A 13,612-nucleotide genomic window follows, 5' to 3' on the forward strand; every position below is an offset into this window, starting at 1 on the left:
GTGTTTTAATTGGGGCATTTCACCCATTTACACTTAAGGTTAATATTGTGATGTGTGAATTTGATCCTGTCATGATGATGTTAACTGGTTATTTTGCTCATTAGTTGATGCAGTTTCTTCCTAGCATTGATGGTCTTTACAATTTGGCATGTTTTTGCAGTGGCTGGTATCAGTTGTTCCTTTCCATGTTAAGTGCTTCCTTCAGGAGCTCTTGTAAGGCAGGCCTGGTGGTGACAAAATCTCTCAGCATTTGCTTGTCTATAAAGGATTTTTTTTCTCCTTCACTTATGAAGCTTAGTTTGGCTGGATATGAAATTCTGTACTGAAATTTCTTTTCTTTAAGAAGGTTTGATATTGGCCCCCACTCTCTTCTGGCTTGTAGAGTTTCTGCCGAGAGATCCACTGTTAGTCTGATGGGCTGCCCTTTGTGGGTAACCCGACCTTTCTCTCTGGCTGCCCTTAACATTTTTTCCTTCATTTCAACTTTGGTGAATCTGTCAGTTATGTCTTGGAGTTCTTCTTCTCGAGGAGTATCTTTGTGGTGTTCTCTGTATTTCCTGAATTTTAATGTTGCCCTGCCTTGCTAGGTTGGAGAAGTTCTCCTGGATAATATCCTGCAGAGTATTTTCCAACTTGGTTCCATTCTCCCCATCACTTTCAGGTACCCCAATCAGACGTAGATTTGGTCTTTTCACACAGTCCCATATTTCTTGGAGGCTTTATTCATTTCTTTTTACTCTTTCTTTCTCTGAACCTCTCGCTTCATTTCATTCATTTGATCTTCAATCACTGATACCCTTTCTTCCACTTGATAAAATCGGCTACTGAAGCTTGTGCATGCATCACGTAGTTCTCGTGCCATGGTTTTCAGCTCCATCAGGTCACTTAAGGTCTTCTCTATGCTGTTTATTCTAGTTAGCCATTCATCTAATCTTTTTTCAAGGTTTTTAGCTTCTTTGCAATGGGTTCAAACATCCTCCTTTAGCTGGGAGAAGTTTGTTTTTACTGATCATCTGAAGCCTTCTTCTCTCAACTCATCTAAGTCATTCTCCTTCCAGCTTTGTTCTGTTGCTGGCGAGGAGCTGTTTTCCTTTGGAGGAGTAAAGGCGATCTGATTTTTAGAGTTTTCAGCTTTTCTACCCTGGTTTCTCCCCATCTTTGTGGTTTTATCTACCTTTGGTCTTTGATGATGGTGATGTACAGATGGGGTTTTGGTGTGGATGTCCTTTCTGTTTGTTAGTTTTCCTTGTAACAGTCAGAGCCCTCAGCTGCAGTTCTGTTGGAGTTTGCTGGAGGTCCACTCCAGACCCTGTTGCCCGGATATCACCACCAGAGGCTGCAGAACAGCAAATATTGCAGAACAGCAAATGTTGCTACCTGATCCTTCCTCTGGAAGCTTCATCTCAGAGGGGCACCTAGCTGTATGAGGTGTCAGTTGGCCCCTACTGGGAGGTGCCTCCCAGTTAGGCTACTCCGGGGTCAGCGACCCACTTGAGGAGGCAGTCTGTCCGTTCTCAGATCTCAAACTCCATGCTGGGAGAACCACTACTCTCTTCAAAGCTGTCAGACAGGGACGTTTAGGTCTACAGAAGTTTCTGCTGCCTTTTGTTCAGCTATGCCCTGCCCCCAGAGGTGGAGTCTACAGAGGCAGGCAGGCCTCCTTGAGCTGCAGTGGGCTCCACGCAGTTTGAGCTTCCCAGCACTTTGTTTACCTACTCAAGCCTCAGCAGTGGCGGACTCCCCTCCCTCAGCCTCACTGCCACTTTGCAGTTCAATCTCAGACTGCAGTGCTAGCAGTGAGCAAGGCTCTGTGGGCGTGGGCCCTCTGAGCCAGGTGCGGGATATATTCTCCTGGTATGCCGTTTGCTATGACCGTTGGAAAAGCACAGTATTAGGGTGTGAGTGTCCTAATTTTCCAACGGTTGTCTGTCACAGCTTCCCTTTGCTAGGAAAGGGAATTCCCCGACCTCTTTTGCTTCCTGAGTGAGGCGATGCCCTGCCCTGCTTCGGCTCATACTCCATGGGCTGCACCCACTGTCCGACAAGCCCCAGTGAGTTGAACCTAGTACCTCAGTTGGAAATACAGAAATCAGCCATCTTCTGCATTGCTCAAGCTGGGAGCTGTAGACTGGAGCTGTTCCTATTCAACCATCTTGGAACCTCCTCCCCATTATTATTTTTCTAGTGAAAATATTTTTTTGAATGTGCTTATTGGCCAAGCAGATTTACTTTTCAGTGAGCTGCTGCTTTGTTTCCTTTGCCAACACTTATGTTGTCAAATGTTTTAATTTTCAATTTTATGGTTTAATCTTATTTAAGAAAGCCTTCTTTACCTTGAAGCAACTGTAATAGTTTGAGTTTGTTTTTCCCTTTAGGTCAACAATCCAATATCTGAAAAATATTTTATGTGGGCACTGAGGTAAGGAGTCTATTTATATTTTTTTCTGTATGAACAGGCAGTTGTCTAAAACCACTTATTGAATAATCTGTTCTTTCACTCAAAAATTTGTGAGGTAGCTTCCTTCAAACACCAAGTTCCCACACATGCTTGGGTCTGTCTCTGGGCTCTTTATACTGATCTGTTGATCTAGCTGACTCTTCATTATATGTTTTTGGTTCCTTGAGTGATTGGCTATATTTAATAAAAGGAAACTAGTTCGATGAGTGTGTTCATTTCTAATACCTCAGCCCAAAGATTTTCCTCCACTGCCCTCTGGGTAGCCAAAGCCTCCTGGGAGCTACTGTGGGGAGATGTCCTCATGGAGTAGGCAAATGGTGGCAGAGCAAAGTGCAACACAGACAGGTCGGCCACTCCCAAGGTGGCAAGGTGACCAGCTGGCAAGTTCAAGTTGAAGACTGGACAATTTGGTGACAAGATTCTGATTTAAGGAAGTTCTGGGCATTTGTCCTTGCCACTTCAGGATTGGATCCTTCTTTGACCTTTCCCTGGCATCTCCCAGCCAGTGACCCACACTCAGACCATTCTGCTATTTCAGGATATTTGGGATGGCCTCTCTTTCTCCCTTCCTTTTTAGTCTTCATTGCCTCCCTACCATGTCCCTTTTTATTCCTTTCTCCAAAAGTTCTCTTCTTTCACAATAGTCTTTGATGAATGGTTAGAAAGACAGACAGAAATAGAGACTTAGATAACCAGATCTTAACAACAGTAAAACTAATTTCTCCAGGGCAAGAAAGAACTTTCCAGGAACATAACTGCCTGAACTGCATTCCTTGAAAGGCAGGGAAAATATTTTAGCTCTTGCCAGCATCATGGTCATAGTAACTTCCAATTCACAAAAGAAAAAAAAAAAAACCTTAAATCCAACAACCAACTAATTTTCATATAAAAAGTAGGCCAATATCCATTTTCTGCTCCATGCAATTTAGAAAAATTCAGGATGTAGAATATGCTTTTTCCTTTGGACCTTTCTAACCTACAATGCTAATATAGAAAAAAAATCACTTTTTCCTTTCAAAAGGAATTCCCTCTCCATGTACACCATTTATCCAAGTCCTTTCTAACTCTTAGAACTCACTTTTCTGAAAGAGAAAGTAACTTAATTGTCTCCCTTTGCATGCAACAATGCACTTCCTGGTGTCACTTTCAAGAGATTCCTAATTGTACTACCAGATGGAACAAGGAAGTTAAAGTTGGGAAACCTCATAACAATTGTCAGATGATTGTGAAGACTGGCATCCCTGAACAGATACTACATAGATCCAACCCCATGGCAACATCCAGAGTATAGATGGAAGGGTTCTTGCCTGGTCCCATGATGGTAAAGAGCTGGGCTCCAGGGCTGTAACGTATTTTGGACTTCTTGAAAGACAATCACAATTTAAAATTCAAGTACTATTATTAATTTCTCAGTTTCAATTATTTGATATACTTCATTAAAATATATTCATTTATTTTGTTTCTGTGTATTGTTGATTTTATATTACATGAAGATGTTGATTTACCAGCCTTGGATCTTTTTTCACTAATTACAAGATTATAGAATTATATTTTTACTTTCTTAAATTGAGAATTGGGAAGAGGATACTCTGAATAGTTTTTTAAAACAGACTTTTGATAGCTGGGCACAAAATTTGCCTTTCTCAGATATTTTTTGTTATTTTTAAAAACAGGTATACATAAGTAATTGTAAATATTTGTGCTTACTGATTTGAGTCCATTTACTCTCAACAGGTTTTTTTAAAAAATCACAAATGATGAAATCAAAGATATTTGAGTGAAAATAACATTCCCACTTCTCTCCTTATTTCAGAGGCATTCTCTGACTCAGCCCAGGGGGGCAATATCTGCCCTTCTCTGTTAGTTTTCCGGGGATCTCCTTTAAAAGAACTGTGGCAGAAGACATACAGTAGCCATCTTGTCTGATGGAAATTTTTATGATAAATGTGTTCCCATTGTTCTAGAATTAGAGCAGCATTATAATTTTATTTTACTGACCATTTTTTAGATCATTCTTGAATCTACCCTACTTTCTATCTTCTTTTTCTTATTATTTATCTTAATTGGCTTTCTCTAAAACTTATGAAGAAGTAACTTAGGCCGAGCGCGCTGGCTCACACCTGTAATCCCAGCACTTTGGGAGGCTGAGGCGGGCGGATCACCTGAGGTTGGGAGTTCAAGGCCACTCTAATCAACATGGAGAAACCCCATCTCTACTAAAAATACAAAAGTAGCCAGGCGTGGTGGCACATGCCTGTAATCCCAGCTACTTGGGAGGCTGAGACAGGAGAATCACTTGAACCCAGGAGGTGGAGGTTGCGGTAAGCCAAGATCACACCATTGCACTGCGGCCTGGGCAACAAGAGCCAAACTCCGTCTCAAAAAAAAAAAAAAAAAAAAGAGTATCTTGAACTCAACAGGATGTACATACAACATAAAAAGTCATTTTAAAGGATTAGGGAAAAGACATTTTGAGACCTCTGTATATACTTTTTGTTTGGATTTCATTTAGCCCCAGACCATGTTTGATTTCTAACCTAAACCTAAATTTGTTTGTCCATTCGGTAAACATCTATTGGATTCTTGTTCAAGACACTGCTAAGCACTGTGTGTAACATTAAATGAACAAGTCATTGTCCCTACCTTTGTAGAACTTACCACCCATAGAGGAAGTAAAACATTATATTCTGGCTTTCATTATTTGTGTATCAGTTATCTAAAAGAAGCATTAACTAAGGAAGTTTCAAAAAATGAATAAAAAATTTCTAACTGGGAAAACAAGGAAAAGTGAAATTGGGGTACTTCTAAAAGCAGAAATGACAGAGCAAGAAATGGGATGAAAAAAGATAATGGCAAAATAGAAAGGAGGGTGTTTGGAAAAAAAGAGAATATAATAATTTAGAGGTTGAGTTCTGAGAGCAATAAATGTTTAAACCATTGGATGGATGCTCTTGAGCCCTTGTATTTAATTTGGAGTCAAGTGTAAATCCATAGAAGATTTTAACAGGGATGGCAGGTTGGAACTCTGTTTCAGGAAGATTGATTGGTAGTGTTGCTTAAGGTGGTATGGATGTGGTTTGGAGAACTTTTTGGGAGGCTTTACAATATTCTGTGTTTGAAGTAATGAAAGTTAGGCAAAAGGTAGCAGAACAGGGAAGACAGAGGTGATAAGGCCAAATGGGGACCAGTGCCAGGGTGGCAGAAGTAATAAAGTATAATCCAGTTGGATGGATGTTCAAATCCTGGATTTTAGTCCCAATTTAGTTATAATCTTGGGGTTACAAGTTTTCCTGGGGTCCACTTTTAACAAAGTTTGGTAGAACAAAGTGTCACCATAGAATGGCTGTTTTGTTGTCTGACAAAAATTTTTCTTCTTGATGAGAGCGAGGGGTGTTAAAAAGTATCTTCAGGGAAATGGAGCATGTTAGAGTATCTGATTCAAAGAGAAGCCTGGAGTAAGAACTGCTTTGAATCTTAATCTAGAATGAGATACATAACTTCTCTGAGTCTTTGTGTTTTTTCTGTCAAACAGAGATAATAATACCTACTTCAGGCCAGGCACAGTAGCTCACACCTGTAATACCAGCACTTTGGAAGGCCAAGGCGGGTAGATCACTGAAGCTTAGGAGTTCAAGACCAACCTGGGCAACATGGCAAAATCTCCATGAAAAATACAAAAAATTAGCCAGGCGTGGTGACATGCACCTGTAGTCCCAGCTACTTAGGAAGCTGAGACATGAGAATTGCTTGAACCCGGGAGGCGGAGGTTGCAGTGAGCTGAGATCACACCACTGCACTCTAGCCTGGGCAACAGAGCAAGACCCTGTCTCAAAACAAAACAAAACAAAAAACCCTACTTCATAAGTTCTTTGCAAGGATTCAAAAGTGTGTGGGCATGCACAAAATGTGGCGGAAGCATAAGATAACTAAATCATAATCCACTCTGAGAAGTCAGGATGTTGTGCCTAAAATAGAAAAAAATCAAGACTTTGTAAGACCAGCGTGTTATTCGGAAATACAGAGACAGATACTAGAAGAAACAGCTAAACTATTTGAAAGTAGTTGACTTTAGATAGTAGAAGTTGGAAGTAAGAAGAAATGGAACAAAGGACTACTATTTTCTGTTATAATTTATAGGATATTTTGACTTTCAAAAACATCTACTTAAAAATATTGATAAAAATGAAAATGAAATAAATAAATCATCAAAATTGCATTGAGACTAGGTGCAGTGACTCATACCTGTGATCCCAGCACTTTGGGAGACCAAGGCGGGAGGATTGCTTGAGGCCAGGAGTTCAAGGTCATTCTGGGCAGCAGAGCAAGATCCCACCTGTATAAAAAAAGGGAAAAAAAAATTAGGTGTGGTGGCACATGCCTGTAGTGCTGGCTACTCAGGAGGCTAAAGTGGGAGGATCACTTTAACCTGGGAAGTTAAGGCTACCACGAGCTGTGATTGATCCACTGCACTCCAGCACGGGCAACAAATCGAGACCCTGTCTCAAAAAGAAAAAAAAAAACATGCATTGAAACTGAAAAGGTCATTGACTGCTGCTACCTAATCATCATGGAAAATGATGTGTAATCAAATTACCTGAAGATTAAGTTGTAGAAAGGACTCAACATACAAACATTTAGCAAGGAGATACTGAGTAATGAAATAGCAAGCTTCGTATTTTTTAAACATTTTCTTTCTTCACCAACAATTTATATAATTTGTCAGTGAAATGCTGTGTTGTTTTGGTGAAATGCTATAATGTGTTTCAGTTGTCATTTTAACTCCTCTAAGTCTTAGGTTATTACAAAGTGGGAGTAATGATTTCACCTTTCTTATTAGGTTGTTGTGCGGATTAAATAAGATGATACATATGCAGTCTTTGACTCTGCCACACAAAAAGGGCTTGGTGAGTATTAGCTATTATTAATGTTTAATAATAATATAACATTAATATTATCAGACTCTTTTCAATATAAAATACATTTTTATATTTTCAACAAACAAAAATAAATTTTTGAATTTATAACCCATTGCTTTGGACAATGTCTGCGATTGTTAATTGAATTCATTTGCAGTTATTAATATTGACTGGTAGAATTCAATCATTATGGATGATGGTGACACCAAAGTAATAATTTCATGTGGTTTCAATGTAAAGTATTGATCTAATCATGTGACCAATACTGATAATAACCTATCATTATTAAGTACTGAATGGATATTTTAACCTGTATCTAATTGTGACAAATAATTTCTTCTTCCCTTTTATGTATGGGGGCCTCTTTTCTGTGTTTTCCAGGTTTTATAGAGAAGGCAAAGATTTTGAAGGCAGAGGAGACTATCATAGATATTCACAATGGCATCTCCCTAAAGGATTTGAAAGCTTTGCATCAACCAAAGGAAAAGCACCAGTGAGAGTCAAGATACAGTTCCAAACAGGTGCTACTTGTTATTCAAAAGATATCAAGGTCTTGTTCTTATGATGTGTTTAGATCAGTGCCGGAAATGATGAAGACAGAAAGACTGGAAGGAAGAACACAACAGTTTAGTGAGTAGTAAGTATTCTCAGTTAGATCAGGGGTCCCCAACCCTCAGGCCAAGGACCGGTACTGGTCTGTGGCCTGTTAAGAACAGGGCCACACAGCAGGAGGCGATCAGCAGGTGAGTGAGCATTACCACCTGAGCTCCACATCCTGTCAGATCAGCAGCAACATTAGATTCTCACAGGAGCACGAACCCTATTGCAAACTTTGCATACAAGGGATCTAGGTTGTGTGCTCCTTATGAGAATCTAATGCCTGATGATCTGAGGTAGAAGTTACATCTCAAAATCACATTCCCCCTGACCCCTGGCATCCAGGGAAAAACTGTCTTCCACAAAACTGGTCCCTGGTGCCAAAAAGGTTGGGTACTGCTGAATTAAATCATAATATTTAATCCTGATAATAACTCTGAGGAAAGGTTTGTTCAGCCCAATAAACAGCAGGAATATGGGTCAAATCTAGGTTCACAGTTGATGCTCATTCTACAATACATACTGCCTCTTATAACAGGTATCCTAATAAGTACCTTCCTGGAGAGTTTTGTTGCCATATGACTTTTGTGTAGTGTCGTTGTTTTTTTTAAACGGAGTCTTGCTCTGTCACCCAAGATGGAGTGCAGTGGTGCGATCTCAGTTCACTGCAACCTCTGCCTCCTGGTTCCAGCAATTCTCCTGTCTCAGCCTCCCGAGTAGCTGGGATTACAGGCACATGCCACCATGCCTGGCTAATTTTGGTATTTTTGTTAGAGACTGGGTTTCATCATATTGACCAGACTGGTCTCAAACTCCTGACCTCATGCGATCTGCCCACCTCAGCCTCCCACAGTGCTGGGATTACAGGCATGAGCCACTGCACCTGGCCTTTGTAGTTATTTTCTTAGGCCTGTCAGACGATCATCTGCATGCTTGTTATTTCCGAGCAAAGAACTAAGCTTAGGTGATTTTGCTCAGTTATTCTGTATCAGGGATAAGCAACTCTTTCTATAAAGGGATAAATAGTTGACGTTTTAAGCTTTGGGGACCATACAGTCTGTTGCAGCCACTCACTTATGACAGCCATAGACAATGTGTAAATGAATAGGTGAGCAAGGCTATGGTCCAATACAACTTTATTTACAGAAACAGACAGTAGCCATATTTGGCCCATGAGCTATAGTTTGGCCAATCCTTGTGATATATCAAAGACATTCATTTTTTACATATTTTAGTCTACATAGTTTCAGAGTACTCTGTCTCCTGTAATTCTTGAAACTCCCTAGTTCTATATCCTGCAGTAATTCCCCAGTGTCCTTCACCATAGAAACCTCCATGCTTTATTATAACAGAGCCTTGGAAACAAGGGTGTGAGGCAAGGACTTGTGCCCATCATGGTGAAATTTGCATCATTAGAAGAATGTTTGTAAAGGACTTTAGAGAAGTCCGAGTCAGTACCCCACTGCCTGCATCAGAGCTAGCCCTGTGGTAGGAAATCTCATACAGAGGGTGGGCTCTAATTTCAGAGGATAAGAACCTGGCCTCCCACAGAGGTCTCAGTTGGAGCTATTGATTATATGGTAGAACAAGATGAGATTGACAGCACTTGAGCTACCAGTATCTAAATTCTCTTCAGGGAATTTTATGCCAGTCAGCTGGACCAATATACCCTGCCATGCTAGCAAGTGTCTTGGTTTAAAACCCTCCCCCGCTCCGCAGCTCTACCAAATTATTCATGTTCGCCTGATTTTCTTACTCTTCCATCTTTTCTGGCATTTTTTGTTTTATGTGTGTGTATGTGTGTAGCTGCTTTAGAGACATTCTGCCACCTTTCTGGACTTAGCTAGATCAGGGAGAGTAGGCAGGTTGTGATTGGAATCTTAATAACCTGTCAAAACTGAGCATTTAAATCCTGTTCATGTTATTTTCTGTCCTTCCCATGGAACACAGATAGCCAAGAAGACAAATAAGAGAGGCCCCTTGGTTTTCTTTTTTCCTTGTTTGTATGATCCTGAGGGTTTTGATGAACTGGCTTTTGCAAGTTACATTGTCATTGTTCAAGCCAGCTTCAGCTGATTGATTGGGCAAGGATCCAAGGCATCGAAAATCAAAACAAAACAAAAAAAGAAAATAAAAACTCAGATCAGATCAGCATACATCGTAACAATATAATCATTCAGCATCTCATCTGGTTACTTATAATAGGTTGTGCAGTGATATAAATGGAAATAATTTACTCTGGCCACTCTGTGTTACCGTTAAATCATTTATATGCTGTGAAAAGAATTGCAAACTGTTGAGACTCAAAGATCCCCTAACTGCATTCTCCCAATGAATTCTCCACCACCATCCCCAGTTCTATATCATATTTTAAACATTTTCTTAGGGTGTGAGCTTTATTATCCATGTTCAAATTCAGCAAGACTTACTTGTCCAGATAGATCACCATCAAGAAATACAGTAATGTGAAATTGAGCTACTTCTGACATTTTTATGGTTTGTGATATATGATATAACATGATATATGAAGCTCTTTGTAATAATTTTTAATTTTGAAATAGCTGATTCTTTGGGGGATCATATAATACATAATTCCATGGATTTTAGTAATACCATGTATCTTTCAAGTATCATTTTAATTGAGCTCTGGTGCTTGTTGTCCTATCAACAGTGAATCAAACAAGAGCCTATCAAATCCTATTGGGTGACAAATCATAGAACAAGAAAAAATTGGTTCATAAATTATGTCTGAAGATAAATAAGATTTAATCCTTGCCTTCAAGGAGCATAGGATTTAATATAGAGAGAAGACACAGAAAACTACAAAATAAAGTAAGAATGGTATAGGCTTTAATAAGAAACATGTCATGGGAGTTGGAGAGAGACAACGGGTAGTTATTATTACAGCAGCTACACTTACTGAGCTACATGTACTTGCTATATGCTGAGCACTATTTTTTATACCTACATGTATTCTTTTTAATTACTTAAAGATGCTATCTGTTGTACAGATGAAGAAAAGAGGTCCAGAGAAATGAAGTAACTTGGGCAAAATCTACATAGATTTAGATGGTAGACCTGGGTTCAATAAGCACTAATCTGATAATATGGGATATAGGAAGAGTGAGTTGAAAATGATTATAGTGTTTTGAGCTCCAATAAGTAGAATGAGGAAGTAGGGAGGAGAGTCTCAGGGGATTAGCCAGTATCTCTGGGCACTGGGCACACTGTATACATTTCTCTGTTCCCAGCCCTTATCACACAGTATCTGTAACTATTTGTTTATGGATCTCTCTTCATCATTAATTCTGAGCTCCATACACCTCATGATTTATATAAGCCCAGCACCCAGGACAGTATTCCAGGCATAGGTAAGGCTTCCATAAACACCCCTTTGGAATAAACTTTAAGCATATTAATATAGAAAGTACCCACTGATTAGCCAAAATATGGCTGTTTATGCAATTGGAAATATGCAGTGGACATTTTTGAATGTTAGTAGGTTGTAGAAGTAGATTTTGATTATCAGAAACAAAATTTGAAATCCTGAGAACAGATTAACATTTTGAAACAGGATTCAAAAATTGATATCTTTATTTAAAGGCTGATCAATAATGTCAGATACTCAAGACTGAGGGAGTTTCTAATGGTCTGCAAGAATACAGAGGATATTTGTGTTTTTTTAATTACTCACTTTCTTTTTTTTAAGATGAGGTCTTGCTATGTTGGCCAGGTTGGTCTTGAACTCCTGGCTTCAAGCAATCCTCCCACCTTGGCCTCCCAAAGTGCTGGGATTATAGGCATGAGGCACTATGCCCAGCCCCTAGTTATCCATTTTCTAACTGCTATTGTAAATTATATTTTAAAAGTATAAATGCTGTATTAATTAGAAGTTTTATTAGGCATTATATTAATTAGAAGGTTTACTAGGCATTAGCTTTTGTTTCCTTTAATAAATGTGTGTTTGCTCCCCAGGGGAAAGGAAAACATTTCCATAAGCTAATCAGTTCGGATGACAATAATTAATACATTAAAATGAGCTAATCATAAACTAACTCATTCAAACCACTCTCATTTAATCACCCAATGTGGAATAAAAATTAAATTTACTTAAAATTTACTATTATAACTTTCATACCAACCACTATGTTACAATGCCAAATATTCTCCATTAAAGATCCCTATTTTTAATCTCTTAGCATTTCCTGTACACAATTCTTTTTAGACAAAAGCATTACATGTTTTGGATAGGTTCTGAAATCATTTGGGAGAAATTCAACAGAATGGCTGTTTAGCTTTTTATTTGCATTTGAAATATTTAAAATGTACTCATTATTCAGTCTTCCTTAATGTATTGATTTAAGAAAACTGGGCCGGGCACGGTGGCTCACGCCTGTAATCCCAGCACTTTGGGAGGCTGAAGCGGGCGGATCACAAAGTCAGAAGATTGAGACCACAGTGGTCAACATAGTGAAACCCTGTCTGTACTAAAGTACAAAAAGTTAGCCGGGCGTGGTGGCACACACCTGTAGTCCCAGATACTCTAAGAGGCTGAAGCAGGGGAATCGCTTGAAACAGGAAGGCAGAGGTTGCAGTGAGCCGAGATGGTGCCACTGTACTCCAGCCTGGCGACAGAGCAAGACTCTGTCTTAAAAAAGTAAAAATAAAAATAAAAATAAGACAGTCGCAGTGGTTCACGCCTGTAATCCCAGCACTTTGGGAGGCCAAGGCGGGTGGATCACGAGGTCAGGAGTTCAAGACCAGCCTGGCCAAGATGGTAAAACCCCATCTCTACTAAAAATACAAAAATTAGCCTGGCGTGGTGGCAGGCGCCTGTACTCCCAGCTACTTGGGAGGCTGAGGTAGGAGAATTGCTTTAACCTGGAAGGCAGAGGTTGCCGTGAGCCAAGATCGTGCCACTGCACTCCAACCTGAGCGACAGGACAAGATTACACCTCAAAAAAAAGAAAAAGAAAACTGACTCCAAACATCCTTGCTGTATTATTTTGAAAATACAATTGTTTTGTTGCTGTTCTTTTTAAACAATCGCAAAAGGTCTCCTCTCCTTAAAGAGCTTTAAACTCAGACCATTGAAGAAAAAGAATAATCAAAGTTACTAACATTATCCAAACATTATTCTTATAATGTATCATAGGAATAAACAAAAGTAGGTTTTGTTAGGCAAGATAAGCCATATCTACTTAGTTATGAAATAACACAATTGACACACTATAAGAAATTGTCTCTTTCCATGGATTCTGGGGTGCACAGTTCTCAAATTCAGAACAGTAACCTTAGGATGATTATCTTTTAAAAATCTATTCTGCATTCAAACTAGAATAGTATCTTAATATCTATAGGTGGAAAATTTAAACTCACTAGATGTAATAAAATGTAGGTTTTGCACAGGCAAATAAATAATTAATGACATATAAGGCAGTAGTAAAAAATTCACACAGAATGACAAAGAAGTAAAATAAAAATGGTTAGGATAAAGAGGATATATTGTGAGGCCCCAAGCCACAGCTAAAAGTTGATCTTCAAGAAACAAATAGAAGGAATGAAATATGAAATAGAAGGAATATTTGAAACATGACATCTTGGAAATTTCCAGAATTCAAAAGTCAGCAGTCTTCATGTT

General features: G+C 39.1%; 1 protein-coding gene across 1 annotated transcript in view; it reads left to right on the plus strand.

Annotated features, from left to right (window-relative positions):
• The window catches only part of PMFBP1 (polyamine modulated factor 1 binding protein 1), a 532,821-nt gene that overhangs the window by 286,522 nt on the left and 232,687 nt on the right, over positions 1–13,612 (plus strand). Inside the window, exons 9-10 of the mRNA XM_074027855.1 lie at positions 7,296–7,362; positions 7,756–7,895. The gene's annotated coding sequence lies outside the window, so the exon portion shown is untranslated. The remainder of the gene's footprint in view (positions 1–7,295; positions 7,363–7,755; positions 7,896–13,612) is intronic.

The sequence above is a fragment of the Macaca fascicularis genome, chromosome 20 (genome assembly GCF_037993035.2).
Source record: "Macaca fascicularis isolate 582-1 chromosome 20, T2T-MFA8v1.1".
NCBI lineage: Eukaryota > Metazoa > Chordata > Mammalia > Primates > Cercopithecidae > Macaca > Macaca fascicularis.